Source organism: Setaria italica, chromosome II, assembly GCF_000263155.2.
Source record: "Setaria italica strain Yugu1 chromosome II, Setaria_italica_v2.0, whole genome shotgun sequence".
Taxonomy (NCBI): Eukaryota; Viridiplantae; Streptophyta; class Magnoliopsida; order Poales; family Poaceae; genus Setaria; species Setaria italica.
Genome location: NC_028451.1, coordinates 39,319,932 through 39,337,555, shown reverse-complemented (window position 1 = coordinate 39,337,555; position 17,624 = coordinate 39,319,932). Strand labels below are relative to the sequence as shown.

At 39.8% G+C, this 17,624-nt stretch overlaps 2 long non-coding RNA genes and 2 pseudogenes across 2 annotated transcripts; 1 reads left to right on the top strand and 3 right to left on the bottom strand.

Annotated features, from left to right (window-relative positions):
* Positions 1-10,726, bottom strand: LOC101786279 (annotated as a pseudogene).
* Positions 10,727-10,893: 167 nt separating this feature from the next.
* LOC111255686 lies at positions 10,894-11,692 on the bottom strand. The gene is made up of 3 exons (XR_002676456.1): positions 11,551-11,692; positions 11,361-11,438; positions 10,894-10,942 (listed from the first exon to the last, which is right to left on the bottom strand). It is a non-coding gene; the product is annotated as an uncharacterized LOC111255686 (long non-coding RNA).
* Positions 11,693-12,026: 334 nt separating this feature from the next.
* LOC111256343 lies at positions 12,027-13,071 on the top strand. The gene is made up of 2 exons (XR_002676457.1): positions 12,027-12,456; positions 12,813-13,071. It is a non-coding gene; the product is annotated as an uncharacterized LOC111256343 (long non-coding RNA).
* On the bottom strand, positions 12,712-16,129 carry LOC101781417 (annotated as a pseudogene).
* Positions 16,130-17,624: the final 1,495 nt, after the last annotated feature.

Genomic DNA, 17,624 nt, shown 5'->3' with positions numbered 1-17,624 from the left:
ACAGACTCGGTTATTTCAAATATTTGCATCTAATTTCTTCTCAGCTTCACTGATGACCTCCAGTTGTTCTAATAGGGCGGTGAGCTTCCTCATGTCCTCTTCCTGCACATTCTGTGGAGCCTTCTCGCGGTAACCAGAGGCGTCCATTTGCTGTGACAGCGCATGTTGCAGCCTGCGTGTATCACAAGAGACCATGTTACTGATGTCATACAACAGTGAAGTTAAGCGAGTCTTGACGGTAAAAATGGATAGGGAAGACAGTATATGCACACTTACTTTTGAATTTCGTCTTTTTTCTTCCTCAGCTTTTCACGTTCAGCATCTGCATCTAGAGCTCCTTGGAGCTGAAGGTACACAGATAAGTCTTTGTTTACAACAGCAGTTGCACAGTCAGCTGGAGTTTCATCGTTCTCTGTCAGGATCTGAAGAATTTCCAACAATAGATCAGTGCTTTTGTAGTTTTGTTCATAAGTAGGTAGCATATAAATGTGAAAAGCTGAAGAAAGCCAAGAAGAACAGTTATTTGGCAAGAACATAGCAATTTGAGGGAATAAAACTCCATTTAGGTTTTATGTCCATACAGGATAAAGTGATTGTAAATGATGCAAGGGGAAAGATATTTCCATAATGAAAAATAAAACAATCATACCTTGAGAAGGGGGCGGATCCAGGGCCCGGGCCGCCCGGGCTGCAGCCCGGGGCGAGACCATGGAGTTCCTTTAACCTATGTGCTGTTTAGCCTAACAAAATGAGGTTTAGGAGACAAAATTAGACTATTTTAGGTGTGATTCAACAGCTCAGCCCAGGGCGCAGCCCCGTTCTGGATCCGCCCCTGCCTTGAGATGTGATACGGAGGAAAGGGACACGATTAGAGATTGATAGCATTGGATAGTGGCAGCAATCTCTTGGCCTCGGCAAAGTGCAAAAGCAGGTCGTCTGAAAAAAAGAAAGAACAAGAAAATATCAATAAGTTATTACTCTATTTTGCAAAAGCAGATTGAAGAACCAAACAAGCAAATACAAAACAAAACAGATGGCCATGTGCATACCTCTCATTTGAATCTGTTGGTGGCTTCAGTGACCTTATTCTGTTCACGGCATCCAAGACAATGTCCATTTGATTTTCAAGTCTATCATTAGTCCGTCCCTGTCATAAAGAACAATATTTTCCCATGGGTAAACAAGTACTCAAAGACTCTGTCCTCAAATCGTAATTGAATTTTTCCTACAGAATCTTCTTTAGGACACAGGTATTACCTCAACAAGGGATGGATAGTCTGAAATCATAATTGAATCTTTCCTGCAAGAATCTTTGGGCTGTGGAAGACGCTGCCAGAGCTCTTCTGTTACATAAGGCATGAATGGGTGGAGCAGGCGCAGACCAGTCTCCAGGCATATCCACAGGGTATCTCTGGAGGCAGCTCTTGCTGATTCAAACTCTTGAGAATCGCTGAAGAAGTAAGGTTTGATATAGCTTCTATAAATACATCACATAGATGGTACTGCCACCAAGAGTATATAGTAGATGTCGCATCAGATAATTTGTATGCTTCTAAAGAGGTAACGGTTTTGCCAATGGCCTTGTTAAGCACTGAGAGTATCCACTTGCAGATTGGTGGCATCGAAGATACATCAACAGTTGAAGGTGGAATGTAATGATCACCCAGTTTGCCCATCGCAAAACGGATGGCATTCCATAATTTGTTGCACCACTGTCTGTATCCAACCACTCTCTTGATATCAAGATTTATCCTGTCAGACTAAGAAACAAAATAGATTGTAATAAAATCTTCAATGCATGTATAACACAGAAAAAACTCTCTGGGCACCATAATCACCTGGGAAGTATAAGCAATCAGTGGGAAGCGGAGGGCATCGGTACCACATTCAGCTATGCCATCAGGAAAATCTTTCTTCTTTCCTTCTTTGGCAATATTTAATTCATTTGGATCCAGATTGCCTTCTTCCAAACGTTTCAGAAGACCTTCCAGTGACATGCCATTTATCACCTCAAGAGGATCAACGACGTTACCAAGTGATTTTGACATCTTTCTTCCGTGTGCGTCACGGATCATAGGGTGTAAATAAACCTGAGAACAGGGCGTGTGGTCATTGATCATTGGACAAGAGATGAAATATGCTTGACTGCCATATGTAGTGCCAAATTTCTGTAGCCTCAGTATATGGTTTGGCTTGCTAATTGAGTTCAAAAATAAAAAAGATATTACTTGCAGACACTAACAAAAGGAAAGATGGTGGCTTTATGGATTTAAAAATATAGAATGGACTTAATAAACCATGGCACCCCACTGTGCTGATGTCTCACCTAACATCTTACTATTACTAATTGGAGGCTTCATTTGAGACCTCCAGGTAAAGCCACCTAAGATTCCTAAGTGGACAGTCTAAAACGAGAGAGAAATCCTAGAAATTCTCACAAAAAAGCAAAACATCCGACCATCAATCGATAGATTGAAATCATCATAGTCTTTGGATCTATTATGTTTTCTAAACAATTACCCACCTACGCCATTATATAAATAGCCTAAAGTAACCCCCTAAATCTACATATAAATTACCCACCTCTACCATTATATAAAATAAACTAAAGTAACCCCCTAATCTTCATCCAAATTACCCACTTATGCCATTATAAACAATATTTAAAATAACCCCTAATTTGCAATTGAATTGCCTACCACTATTACTTAAAAAACTTAAAGGAACCCCTTAAATTTGCATCTATATTACCCACACATGCTATTATTAAAAATAACATGGGGTAACCCTACGTTTGAATCAAATAAGCTTAATTAAAAATATATAGCAATATATGATTCTAAATCGTCTATATCTTTCACTATTGGTATACGATATAATAATTAAGGTCTATACGCATGATGTGTGTCACCATTTATAAGGATATAAAGTGATGAGAATATAGATTTCTATGCTAAAGTTATATCTCAAACTTAGGGTTCATTAAACAAATTCAAGCGCATACCTACGATGCAAAGTGAAAAGTTAAAGATTATAAATGTGGTTGAAAATATTATAGAGTAATTACTAACTAAAATCTATCACAATTGGATGAAGATATTAAGTATATATCTACATAAGTATTGTGTTCGAATATTTAACAAACGAGAGGTAGCTTATGGTAATAGTTTTGTAGCAATGTAGTCTCATTTTTTTCCATTGGAGACTCCGCATTAGTTCCCAGGAGACAAGCTAGAAAAAAGAGATAAATTCTCATAAAAATTAAAAACATCAAACAACAATCATGTAAACTCTAATAATCATAGCCATTGATCTATTATATTTTCTAAAAAGTTACCCTCCATTGTTACTGTGAAAATATTCAAAAATGAGCTCTAAACCTATATCTAAATTACCGAGCTCAGCTATTATAAAAAATAATCTAAAGTAACCCCATAATCTTCATCCAATTTACTAATACACATCATTATAAAGTATATAACTTAAAATGTCATTCTAAAATTTTATCTATGTTACCCACGTGTGTCGTTATTAAAAATAACCTAAAGTAAATGTCTAAATATTAATCTAATTACCTTCGTGTGCATCATACAGAAATGTCAAAAAGTAAACTAATATATGACTCTAAATTACATATTTATATCATTGTTAATATAAAAATACTAAGTTAAAATATATACACATGATGAGTGCCACCATTTAGACCATTTATATATGTATATGAGGAATCGATGAAAAATATTAATTTGTATGCTAAACATAATGTATAGAGGATTGGAGGTGTGATACAAAATGAAATAAGTATGAATATGGATGAAAACGTGCATAGAGTAATTATTAATTAAAAATCAATCACAACTGGACAAAGATAGGTACATATCTATATAAGCATTATGTTGAAGTATTGAAAAATAAGAGAGTAGTAGGTAAACAATTTTGATTATTAGTTAGGAGTTTAATTTTTAAATAATTTTTAAATACAATAGCTTCTAAAAATATTAGCCCGTGCGGGAGCACGGGTTGATGGACTAGTATATGGTAAACGTTAAAAAGGTAGAGTTCATTGGGAAGGAAATCAGTGTGGTCTTTATGCAGATATAAAGGGCGGAGAACATCAGTAGAGAATGATTTAAAATGGGAGGGTTCCATATTTTAGTTAACAAACTTCTGGTAACTTGACTATACATCCACAACATTACAGGCATGGGTCTCTTCTTGATCAGATTATAGTGTTACAGGATTTAACCACATTAAGGGGATACAGAAAGCAGCGATAGGTTTTGAATAGAGTATCTATCATGAACAAAGTGTATGGACTAGATTGCTACAATCATATGATACAGTTTAAATGGCACTGAACGGGAATTTTTGCTATACCTTCTGAAATGGCACATCACCACCCAGTTGCAGTCCCATCATCACCATCCTTGCTACCCAAAAGAAGAGAATATCAAGTCTAGTTTCTAGTACCGAAGTTGGGTAGAAAGCACGGAGGTCAGCAGTATCGGACGGCCAACCAAGAACTGTTAAGGGGAAGAGACCAGATGAAAACCATGTGTCCAGCACATCAGGGTCTTGATCTAGCCACAATTTCTTTCCTGGATACTTTTTCTGTGCCTCCAGGTTTGCATCGCTTTCATTTCTTGCGACTATCCAACGGTCGTTATCAGAACCAAGGGTTTTATCCTGGTCATCTTCTAGTGTCACATACCATGCAGGTACACGATGTCCCCACGAAAGTTGCCTCGAAACACACCAATCACGTATGTTTTCAAGATTTATGACAGCAGTAATGGGTGGGTAATTTATTTCAGATTTATGTCATTCATTTGACATGATGAGTGCAAAAGGAGACGCATTGTATGATATAACTGTACCAGTCTTGTTCATACTGCTGGGGAATGATCTCAATCTTTTTGGACCTCACAGCATCAAGGCCTGCCTTGGCCATGGAGTTGCAATTAACAAACCATTGTGGTTTTATCATAGGCTCCACTACACCATTAGTTCTTGAACAGATGCCCAAGCTCATTTCATTCTTCTTTGTGTCCTTATACAACTGTTGACGCAAAAATCAAGAGAAGACCCTTGCGCACTAACACACGAAACCTGGGAGAATTTGATTCGATCCTGTTTGGATTGTAGCCCTATCGATCCGCGGCGTGCCAATCAATCTGACCTGTTGATTGACAAAGACAAGTAAAATGTCAAATACAAGAGAAAATCGGCTGGTATTTTGAATCGCTCCACATGGCGTATCGGCAGGACTGCCGACATGAACAAAAGACAATCGACTAGGTCAGCCAATGTGGTTGTAGTAGATGTAAAGGAAGCGTAAAACACAATCTAAACAGTACTACGTGAACAACACTCAAAACAGATTTAATCAGCTATGTGATAGTAGATTGATATAAGAAAACAAAGTAAAAGCCAATCGAAACGTGTTTCAAGCTGGATAACTGTGATAAAAGCTAAAACAACAAGATTTAACAAATAAAGCTTGCAGATCTAGCAAATATCGATAACTTGTGAATAAATCTAGATGAAACAACAGCGATACGCCCGAAGTTAAAGTCTAGACAGTATTCGGTAAACGCGAAACTTACGGTCTAGCCGGAGATCGAAGCGATGCAACCCAACTAGCTTGGAAGAACTCGTGAAGAAAAGAAAACAATGGCGAAGTCACCGACTTCAGAGTAAATTGCAAAAATAGTAGATTTGTATTGATTATGATGTGTATCCTTCCAGACCTCGCAGGGTCCCTATTTATACCCTAAACATCAAAACTTCTAGTCCTAGTCGATTACGACAAAACATAAGATCTATCTCTAAAGAAACAAACTCCCTAAATAAAATAAAAATGACTCGCGCAGGAGTCGGAAACGAACTTGGCCTCTATCGGCCAAAACCTGCTCTTCATCGACTGAACCTTTGACATTTCCAATCGGCTGGAATCCTTCTGTTCACATCGGCTGACTCCATCGGCTATGCCTCTATCATCCTCCATCGGCAAAGCTTTCGTCATCATCGATCGATCTCTTATAACTTCATCGGCTGTGCCCTCTGCAACCCTATCGGCCGATTCCACTAGCCGTTGTCTCTTCAGTATGCATCGGCACCTCTACTTCCTTTTGACGCCATCTTTGACGTATGTCAAAAAACGGTGTCAACAACAACCCCTTAATTAGAAGAATAAAAAAAGGTTAATCCATCATATAAAACAAGAAGCCAAAGACCTATCAAGTGATCTATCAACAATTTCCACATTATGAAGGATATCTATAAAACATGAAATCCTAGAAAAATCATAATTATTGATAACCGATCCCAATCTGATGCTGATAAGCTATTTCCAGTACTGATACTGAACTGAAGATCATGGTAGAACTAACGTGACTCCGTATTACTATACTGATTTTTTCCCCTTTGTACAACACACTAGGAAATAAATAGATAGATCATGGTTATGATACAAAGACCATGGTATTTCACTATTTGCATTTTCACTCTGTTAAATCACGCATTCCATGCCACATATTGTAATTCATATATTCATAAAAAAGATTGATAATCAGATATCAAGGGGATATAGTTAAGAAAATCCAGTAATACTTTTTTCTTCAGCGCCTCAATAACGGCAACTCGAGCAGTGAATCTTGGCATTCCTTCAAATTGTGCACCTCCATTGCTGTTTATTTTTCCATCATCAGTGAAGATATTGATGAAGTCCAGGTTATGCCGTTTTCCAACCTCAAAGTCATTTGGATCATGGGCAGGTGTAATCTGCATAAAAAACCAGCAAACAATACCATCTAAGAATATGAGGAAGGTCCAAGTAGATAAGATTGGAAAAAAGTAACCCTCAGCAGCTCTTACCTTGACAGCCCCAGTACAAAACGTGGGATCGACTAACTCAGCATCGCAGATTATTTTGAGTTTTCGGCCATTGAAGGGGTGGACTGCATACCTTCCATGCAGATGCTTATATCTTTTATCCTCGGGGTGAACAGCTATTGCAGTATCGCCCAGCATTGTTTCGATCCTGGTGGTTGCTACAACAATCTCACCCAGTCCTTCCTCAAGAGGATAGGCAAAAGATATCAATACACCAAACTGCACCTCATTGGCATAACCAGGGACCTTTAGCATAGTTTCATCTTTAAGATCAATATGATCAACCTGTCAAATCAGCATTTTCAATCTAAGAAAATTATCTTAATCAAGCACACAAAGGATAACGATATCTAACATATCATAAACAATATAAAGATCCATTAACCTCGATGTCAGAGATTGCAGTTCGAAGTATGCAATCCCAATTCACAAGGCGATAGTCTCTGAAAAGGAATATCCATTCAAACAAGGTTGGCAATTGAAAAACAGGAGTGTAGGTCAACAATAAAGCACAATTGATAGTGGATTCTCTTTTTCATTTTAACACTTACACTCGAACAAAAAGTGTGAGGGAACTAACTTAAATATCAGGCCTTCCTTGTGTAACCTTACAAAAGCTTCAGTTACAGCTTTTGATCTTTGCTCATCCATTGTAAAAGCCTGGTGTCCAGTTTGAAATGATGTTAATATGCATGGTTCAACCACATGCCATGTTTTTTCCTAACTGAATAGAATAGGTATGTTACCTCATGGGACCAATCAAGTGAGGCCCCAAGCCGGTGCAATTGATTCAATATGGTACCACCATATTGATCTTTCCATTTGAGTACCTGTTTGTAAGAAGATTTAAAAAATGGACTAAGTGAAGTGAACAGAAAAATGATACATCAGGTGCAGGATTAAGTATTCGAACAAAATAGTCAACAATTTCATTTCAGAACATATGACACTAAGTAATATAATGGAAACAAATGATCAATTGGCCAACAAAACATAATCATGTCATCGGAAAAAGTGCTTACTTCAGAAACAAAATTTTTACGCCCTATGTCATGCCTTGTCAGCTTCCTTTCACGCACAAGCTTCTTTTCTACAACAACCTGATATACACGAGAGCAGATGTCAAAAGGAGCTCGTTAACGCGCGACTGGTCGCGCAGAGGGTGAGCGCGCGACCCCTTTATCCATCTAATGGTGTCCGTGTGAAACAACACAACAACCGCATGCTTCCGCATGCTTTTCTTAATTGCCATGCAGGACGGTTAGGTGGAGTCATGGAGACTGCCATCGTGTTTTATTTTGTTCCATTTTTTTTCTAATGATGATAACTCATTAAGAGTCCGTTTTTTAATCCGTTTTCACAGTTGTGTTCCTTGCGATATAATCTACAAAATAAGACCCATATTCCATAGGTTTTGAAGTAAATTTACTTGAGCTTGCAACTTATATATAACGGTACTATCAACTTATATAGAGATTGTATCAACTTGTGTAGAGTTTGTGTATCAACTTGTATAAAAATAGTAGTACTGTACTAGGCTATGTATTAACTTATGTAGACACTATGTATCAATTTATATCACCACAGTTCTTCCACTTATATTATGTGTAGTTGTACGATCTACTTAGATAAAGATAATGTATCACCTCAATAAAGACAACAGACAATCTACACATTAAATGTAAACCCTAAAATCCTAAACCAAAAATTAAAATCCTAAAAAACTAGATCTAAAACCAAAACTCTAGAAACTTATATTGCATGAACTACGTAGCAACTTATATTGCATTTCTAATGTCGAGGAGCAAATTAATTTATACAGAGACAAATGTAACAACTTAGGTAAAAGTTGTGTACACAACTTATGCGCAGCTAAAATAACAACTCAAATAAAGACAATGTGGCAACTTATGTAGATACTTCATATAGGTAATGGCATAAGGTTCAAAATTATTTGTGTAGCAACTTATATGTAAAGTTTGTTTGGAGCTTTGGACATAAGTTGCTACAAACTTGATACAGAAGCACATACTATACCACAATATAAGTTGCCACTACATAAAATTAATCCAAAACATATGCATCATGGATCTTGTTTCATAGATCTCATCGTAACTAACACGCTGGCGCAATCGGATTTGAAAACGGATACTCCATATGAAAATTATCGCATTTTTAAAAGTTCATACACAATAATAAATACTTGGGCTGTACAATCCACTTCACCCCACACGATCTGCATACGTTAGCTTTTGCCTAATTAGCCCAGTTATTTAAGTAGCCTATAAATGTACCTCCAGTTAGTTAAAGCCCATCTTAATCGGCTCACGATCCAACAGCTCACGCACGGGCCACGCAAGGTCGCGCACTTGACACCAGCGCGACCACGCGTGCGATAGCTTTTTCCATATCAAAATGAAGCGAGTACAAAACATTGAAGTACTCATTGTCAAGTCCAAACAAGAAGTTGAACTACAAATTCCAAGTTAAATCACAGAAATAATACAAGTGGAAATGAGCAAACACAAAACAATCACATTTGGCCAAAATCATACAATGTTAATTTGCTCAAGGGTATAGAAGCAACAAAAAAGCTATGTAATTATGCACTTAATGGATGAACAGTTGCTAAACAGTTAACATCCAAAAGTAGGAAATGGGATTCAAAACATTATTTTGAAAAATGTTTCAGTAAAATTGCATAAGTGGATTTCATTAATATGTCCCCAACACCCATGCTGACGGAGTTCTTTTAATGTCTGCACATTGTTAACTAGCACTGCCAGCATGTGTCTCTACATGTTTGTTCCACAACTTGAATGACAATATATGCAGCCAAAATAATATCAGCAACAAAATTCTATCATCTAAATTTGTATTGTATGATTCATCATATAAACTCCAGAAGATTAATGAATTCCTAAATGCAGACCTGTGTAGCAATGCCAGCATGGTCCACTCCAGGGACCCATAGTGCATTGTAACCTGACATCCTACGCCACCGTATCATAGCATCCTGAATGAGAATAAAAGCATTGTATAGTCAATGTCTAGTGTTAACATGGCATATAGATCTCTTAAAAAAAATAGGAATACCTCTATAGCCACTGTAAGCGCATGGCCTATGTGAAGAGCTCCAGTCATGTTAGGCGGTGGCAGAACCTGAAAAGAAATGACAACTATTTGTTGGAAGCTAACCCACTATTTGACAATGTAAAAAGCACTACAGTGATGTAAAATGATGCAGTATGCTAAATTAGCTTCGATCTTATCATGCACAACCTTCAAGAGCATGAATCACTTACTATAACAAATGGTGGTTTTGTGCTTGCAGAATCTGCCCCAAAATATCCTGATGATTCCCACCAGGCATACCATCTGCATACAAATAAAGAAACCATGCGGTTGAAATATACATTTACAGTGCTAGAAATTATAAAATCAACAAATGTAAAAAACTATTCAGGCATCTTACGATTTCTCAATGGCACTTGGACTGTATTGCTTGGCCATCTGAGGCGCAAGCAATTTCTTCCCGCCATTAGGAGTGTCTAGATCAATGAAATTCTCTGGATTTTCATCCTCCGCAGCTTTCTTCCTTTGTTTTTTCTCAGTCTTCTTTGTTCCATCTGAGGCTGCTTGTGCCTAAGTCATATCCAACATGCATTTCACTTATTAGATGTCTGGATCATCTGTTCAGTCATATACAGATTAGTGAGCATTATAATTGAACCTGGAGCCTAGCTGCCTCCTTTTGTTTCGCCTTAAGTTTTTTTTTCTTCTTTCTCTTTTGCCTGCAAGTGCAACATTTAATCCCTAAATGACTATCCATGCACATGATAACAGAATAGTCCAATCTTATAGTTCAGCTCATTTCTGACTTCAGTGAAATCACTTTTGTCTGTTAAACTTGATCTAATTACCATTTTCAGGCCATCCAATTACGACCAATACAAAAATTAAGGATAGAGAGCAAAGCAAGACAGAACTTGATTGATACCTTTTGATCTTTTTTCAGTTTCCTTTATAACTCTTTCTCATCAAGTTGCTGGATGAACAAAAAAAAAAAGGAGTAAGTTCTGACTAGAAATAGTTGCTAACTAACCCCCCCCCCCCCCCCCCCAAAAAAAAAAAAAATGCAGTTCTGATTGCACAAAGGAGCCATCAGCCATGTACCCCCCTTAGGGAAAGGAGCATTATACTACCGAACGAAGGTACACAAATTGCTACTTCATACAAACATATGCTAGTATGCATTAAGCAGCCGCTCAAAACAAACTGCTGATTCAGACATCTCAGAGAACAAACAGATGTTTCAGAGGATAATATGTTACAATTTCGGGAACGCGATCTAGGCAAAGCAGTCATGCAGAAAAGAGCTTGCGGCCAAAATACAATTCAATTTATATATAATGCTCATACATCCCACGCCACTTGATGGAAGCAAAATCGCAAGCTAGCCCTACCTGTGCGGACGAAGGGGAGGTAAGTGATATACGAACCTTCTCCTCCGGCACCTTCTCCGCCCCCTGCGCCCCGGGCTGCTGCACAAAACCACACCCAAATCAGTCTCACAAACAGAGAGAAGAGATCCCCCCGCGAGCTGGCGAGCATGAGGGGAAGGACGGGTTGCTCGATCGGCGCCCCCTTGTTTACCTTGTCCATGGCTCAGATCAAGCCGGCGGGTTGGGTCTTCTCTCCGCCGCTGGCAGTAGAGTGGATGGACGGCGGAGCGAGCAGGACAGAGGTAGGGAGGCTAGGGTTCTGTGGGTTTTTTTCCGGTTTGGAGATGGAAGGGATTGGGCAGGCCGGCGAGGTGGAGTCAGATCAGACAAGTGGGCTGCTTTCTAGATGTGTCGCTGGCACGTGGGGTCCGCTTAATGTTGGGCTAACTTGCGCCAGACGGGTTGTCGAAAAAAACTTGCACCCCACGGAATTTCTGGACTCATCAAGCTTTTCTTCTCTTTCGGTGCTGATGGGCTTCGTGGGCTTTCTTCTCTTTTCCTTGTAGGCTTGGTGGGCCTTAATCTTCATGGGTCTAAAATTAGTTTCTTTGGGTTGGGCTGGCGTACGCTTGCAAGTTGCAGCTCAAATTTGGGAATTGGGAGCACTCGCTTGAATTTCTCCCGCAGCGCGCGTCGTCCTCCTATGTCCGAGTCTCCGACAAGGCGACAACCCTGAGTCCTGACTCCCTGAGATCCCAGGTTCCGCCTTCGCCAGCCGGACGCCAATGCAGAGGAGAGGAAAGTGTGAGCGACCGAGATCAAGCTGCGTGCCCAACTGCCCACTTTCTCATCATCGGTGGCTTCGGCTAGTCTTCCGCCTCGCCTGCGTGCTCGCGGAAAGCCTTCCACCTGTTCGACAGAATGCCTACGCCGCACCCATTCCCGCGCTCTGCATCCACTGGCTGCACCAGTTCACAGTTTCACACCACCGGTCTCTTGTCCCTGCGTGCCGGCAAGCGATAGCGGGTTATGCGATTGCTTCTGCTGGTGAACGATGATGACCTCGGCTCAATGGCAAGCAACAATCCTATCCCCTGCCAGGCTGCCATTATGCTAGGTAAAGGTTCTGTTTTACAAACCTTATGCTTTGTTTATCAGTATCATCTCAACGGGATGTTTTGAGCTGCATGTATCTGTTTAATATTATTTCATTCAGGCTACTTCTGGTTTCCAAACAAAGTTTTTGTACCATACTAGTAGGGAAAAGGTAGCAGCACACTGTATTTCAAGATTAGTACTAAAAAAAAGCAAATTATAAGTTCACAGAATTAACCTAAACAAATATTTTATGACTAAAAATTTAAGGGTTAATCTATCTCCCCTCTATTGCTGTAAGAGTCACTGTGTTCATAGAGTTCATAATATCTTCTCTCATTTGCACCATATCACAATTTCTTTGTGCAAAATATGCAGGGTGATTTGGCGCTGGTAGTGTTGGGCACCCATTCTCCAAATTGAACACAACAGAAGACATGAATGGCCTATCTTCAGGTTTTTCCTGTACACACAAAAGCCCCATATGGATGCAAAGTGATGCTTCATCTAGCAAGCAGTTCTCAACTATACATTTGTCTACCAAATCTCTTGCTTTGCCTTCCTTCCAGAGGTTCCACGCCTGAAACAATCATGTCACTCATTGAGATCGAATAATACTAAACACTTAAAACCCTTACTCTGCAAGTAGTAATATTTGCTTACATAGACTATTAGGTTTGGGTAATTTGGGATGCGATCAACAGAGCTTATCTTATACCACTTACAACCTCAATAGTAACACGCCAAAGCTATAGACATCAGACTTCACTGAGAAAATACCCTCCATTGCATACTCAGGAGCCATGTAACCACTGGTAAAGACATTCATTTTCAAAAATTAGGAATATGAATTTGGTGCAGTCATATATACTCATATGTTAATTTGTGATGAATAGTACTTACTATGTCCCAACAACTCTTCTTGTATTTGCATTTTCCTGGTTGTCACCAAACATCCTTGCCATACCAAAGTCTGCTATCTTAGGTCTCATCTCTGCATCTAGCAAAATATTACTAGATTTGAGATCTCTATGAACTATTGTCAGTCTTGAATCATGATGGAGGTAAAGTAGTCCCCTGGCAACTCCTTTGATAATCTTGAACCTTATTGGCCAATCAAGCTTTGCATTTCTTTCACAGTCTACAAGGAATAACTATGTCATGTATATGAAAAATGAAAACATAGAATTATTCTACTATATATATGAATTGAGCATACTGAAAATGACGGCATCCAAGCTTTTGTTGGGCAAGTACTCATAAATCAGCAGCCTTTCATTTCCCTCAACACAGCACCCAAGAAGTCGAACCAAGTTTCTGTGTTGTAGATTGGCAATTAGAACAACTTCATTTCTAAACTCCTGTATTCCTTGGTCCGAGTCCCTACTAAGTCTTTTGATAGCAACCTCTTGACCACCCTCTAGTGTCACCTTTGTAATTATTAAAAAAAAAGTAAGATTGTGATATGTAATGCAGATACTTGATTGAATAAAGAGACCTTCCATAAATAATTACCTTATAAACTTTGCCAAAACCTCCTTGTCCAATCATAAATGTATTGGAAAAATTGTTTGTGGAGCAAAGAATATCTTGAAATTTGAGAAATGGGAGTTCAAAATCATGGGTGGTGTTTTCTTCTAGAATTTCTTCTGAAGTATTTAAACCCTTATGCATTAGATTCTTGTGGTTTTCCACATTTCTTTTCCTTCCTGCACCCAAAATCCGGTGAGTAGGTTTTCTTTTAGTAACCATGATCAGTATACATATTAAGATAACTTACCTCTGAACTTGCAGATCCATATAAGTATAATGGAAGTGAGAACAATAACACTAGCTAAAGCTGATAGAATAATCTTTACTGCATTTGCTTTTGTCCGTTCACCTGCAAACCAGTGTAAAACTTAGAGTCAAGTTCATGCCATATATATGACTAAAATTGGTAGTAAGAGTGAGATTTACATGAGCTAACAGCCGGACAGGCGCGGCATTCTTGCAATGCATGGACAAAAGTGACTATTAATTTTAGGACCACAACTTGCCTTGATGTTGTATGCGAGATTAGATCACTGAGAAAGAAATAAAAATGTAAATCTCAGTTCAGTATCTATTTTTGCTACACATATATTGACTACAATATGCATGTAGCCATACATTATGATTATCATTCGATTCTAGGATCTGCTCAGATTCTAAAATTAGTTGCCACTGTCCTATATGATTTTCAATGATCTCGGTGCCTACTGTTAAGACCTGGTAAATGAACAACAGTGGCCTGCCAAGTCATGTTCCTATAAGTGGGAATGACACTTATAGGCGAACACTTGGTTCTGATAGAAGGTCTTATGATATGAAATGGTACCTGACAAGCCTGCAACTCGGAGATATAGCGTCTCTCCTTGACTATCAGCACCAGCTGCATTATAGGGACGCACACCCTGCATCTTCTGTGTGTCGACAAGCTGATGATCACCAATCCACAAAAGGCACCTCGTCGCATCACCATCTAATGTGCTGCCATTTAAATTTGCATAAGCGTACGCCACACAAGAGCAATTGCCACTGCACTCAGCCGCGCATTCCTTGATGGTCTTCCTCCCAATGCGCACAAAGTTGTCGGGCACATTCATACCGGGCAGCGCCAAGAAACCATCACTGCATCGAAGCACCTCCTTTCGTTTGCATCCCCGCGAGAACCTGGCGCTGCTCCATTCTTCCTTGTCCACAGGCTCGAACCCGTCAAGGCACTTGCAAGTTGGGGTGGCATCTGTGTGGTCGCAGTATCCAGAGAGCCCGCAGTAGCCGTACTTGCTACACTCGTAATCCGGCCACACTGAAAGCATTGCCCACTCCGACGAATCCCTATTCCAAACACTAACTTCTACCCGACCAGAGTAGCTCACAACTGACCGTAAGGGAGGTGCACCATCAGAGACGGTGAAGACCGTGGACATCTCATCGATGCTGTCAACATATGCTATGTATACAACATTAGTGGTGTTCACCTGAAAGAACTGCTGGCTGGTGACTGTGGCACCCGTCCATACTGCGCCGCGCCATTCTGGGAGCGAACCGTTCCAGATGAAGCCCTGGATGAACGTGTCTGTCTTTGCGCCAACGGAGAAGGCACCCGGCGAGGGGTCGTCAGGGCCGTTCCATGAATAAAGGCGGTTTTCTTCATGTGTCTTGTGGTACCTTATATTCATGCCAGGGAGTACCGTGTCAGTCGGGTGGTCGAAGCTCTGCCATAACACCATGCCGCTCGGTGAACGGAGGATGAGATTGCCTGTATTAATAAGAACTGCCACTGATCCACCAGTAGCATTTGATCTTGGCAATGGTGAGGAGCTTGCAGCGGCTGTGGTGTTGGTTGTCCAGAGAACACGGCCTTTGACATCGGACAAGACAAGATGAGAGGTGTTGGTCAGAACAAGAGAAGGAGCTGAGGAGGAGATGGCCGGTGTTGCCCGATTAGCAACCCACACCACGGTGAGCCGGGGGATCTTGTTGTACCATATGCCAAGGTATAGCTTCTCCGGAGTGGAATTGGATGGGGAGAAGAAGCCAAAGGCGAAGTCACCGCCATCAGATACGATGGTGGTGCCGGGCAAGAGCGGCTTGCCTGGGACAAGCCGGTCATCCGAAGCACACAGAGCCGCCAAGAGGAGAGCCATGGTGCAAACCGAAATGGAACTCATGAATGCCATTGGACTTGCTGCGGCGTCTCTGGCTCTCTGAGTGCGTTTACTAGCTAGCTAGTTTATGCCTCAAAGCGGTAGAGAATGCAGGCGCGGAAGCGGGCTACTTGTCGTGGTATATATAGTATATGCTCCTACACGCTTGGTGTGCACGCAACAATGCAAAATTTCCAGGTTTCTGATGTACGCTAGCTAAAACGAGTTCAAACATTCTAGTCAGAATCTGTTAGTCGTAGTTGAGAGTTGTACGCACCTCGATCGATAGGGTTGTTATTACCGTGGTGTTATTTTCTTGGAGAAAAGGATTGTTTTACCTTGACGTTAAGAGTGCATGCTTCTAGAATTAGTATGTGCTTTGCCTATATAAGGATGTAGGTCGCCCGAAACCACATTGTTCACCTTCAATCAGAGTTTACTAATGTATTCTCGCCATCAACGAATTTAGGCCGCAGTAGAATTTGCGTGGTCAAACTTTCCAGCGAGTAAGTTGCGTTGTAGCTTCCTAAATTCGTGCAGTAGCATTACGTCTCTATGCTCATAATAATGCAACACTACGGAAAAGCTAAAAATTGCCGAGTGTATTTTTTTTGCCGAGTGTTTTTTTTCGAGCACTCGGCAAACAAGCTCTCGCCGAGTGCCAAGCCAAAAACACTCGGCAAATAAAAAACACTCGGCAAATCGGGGCTTTGCCGAGTGTCAAATAAAAAACACTCAGCAAACCACCCTCTTTGCCGAGTGTCAAAAAAAACACTCGGCAAAGAGGGGGGTTTGCCGAGTGTCGACACTCGGCAAAGAGGGTGGTTTGCCGAGTGTTTTTTTTGACACTCAGCAAAAAAATAATTTTTTTCCTCTTTTCACCATGAAATTTTTCCTACTCCCCGCATACAACATATGGTACTCCATATTAAAATTTCTCCATATTAAAATTTGGTATATTTTTGGATTTATTTGCTATATTTATTTAATTAATTGCATTTCAAGGAAATTTTTGGTATAAGTCAAATTTGAACTGCAAGTGATTCAAATTATGGAACAAAATGAGTAGAAAAATGATATTCATGTTATTTGGCCCAATTTGAGACCTGACCCATGAAATGAAAATAAATTTCGAACATCTTGTTCAAGAAACACGACCATGAACGTGTGGCAGTAGTATTTTTAAATTGTAAAAAAAACAAGCAAAGTCTGAAAATCATGAGATTTGTCATGATGTGATGATATAATACGTGGAGGTTGTGGAAAAAAATTGAGAAGGTTTTGCACATTTTCATCATGTACAATGATTACAAACCGAAGCATCTCAGAAGAAGAATAGTAACTTTGAGAGGATTCGATAAGATTTAGAGTCGAAGTGACGGTCGAGTTTTGTTTGACTACAAAACTTTTTGTATAGACAATAGAGAACATATATTGGTTCGTGTGAAAATTTGGTATTTTTTGAAACTGTTGGATTTTTTTAATTTTTTTTCAAAAAAAGTTGCCGAGTGTCCTACGT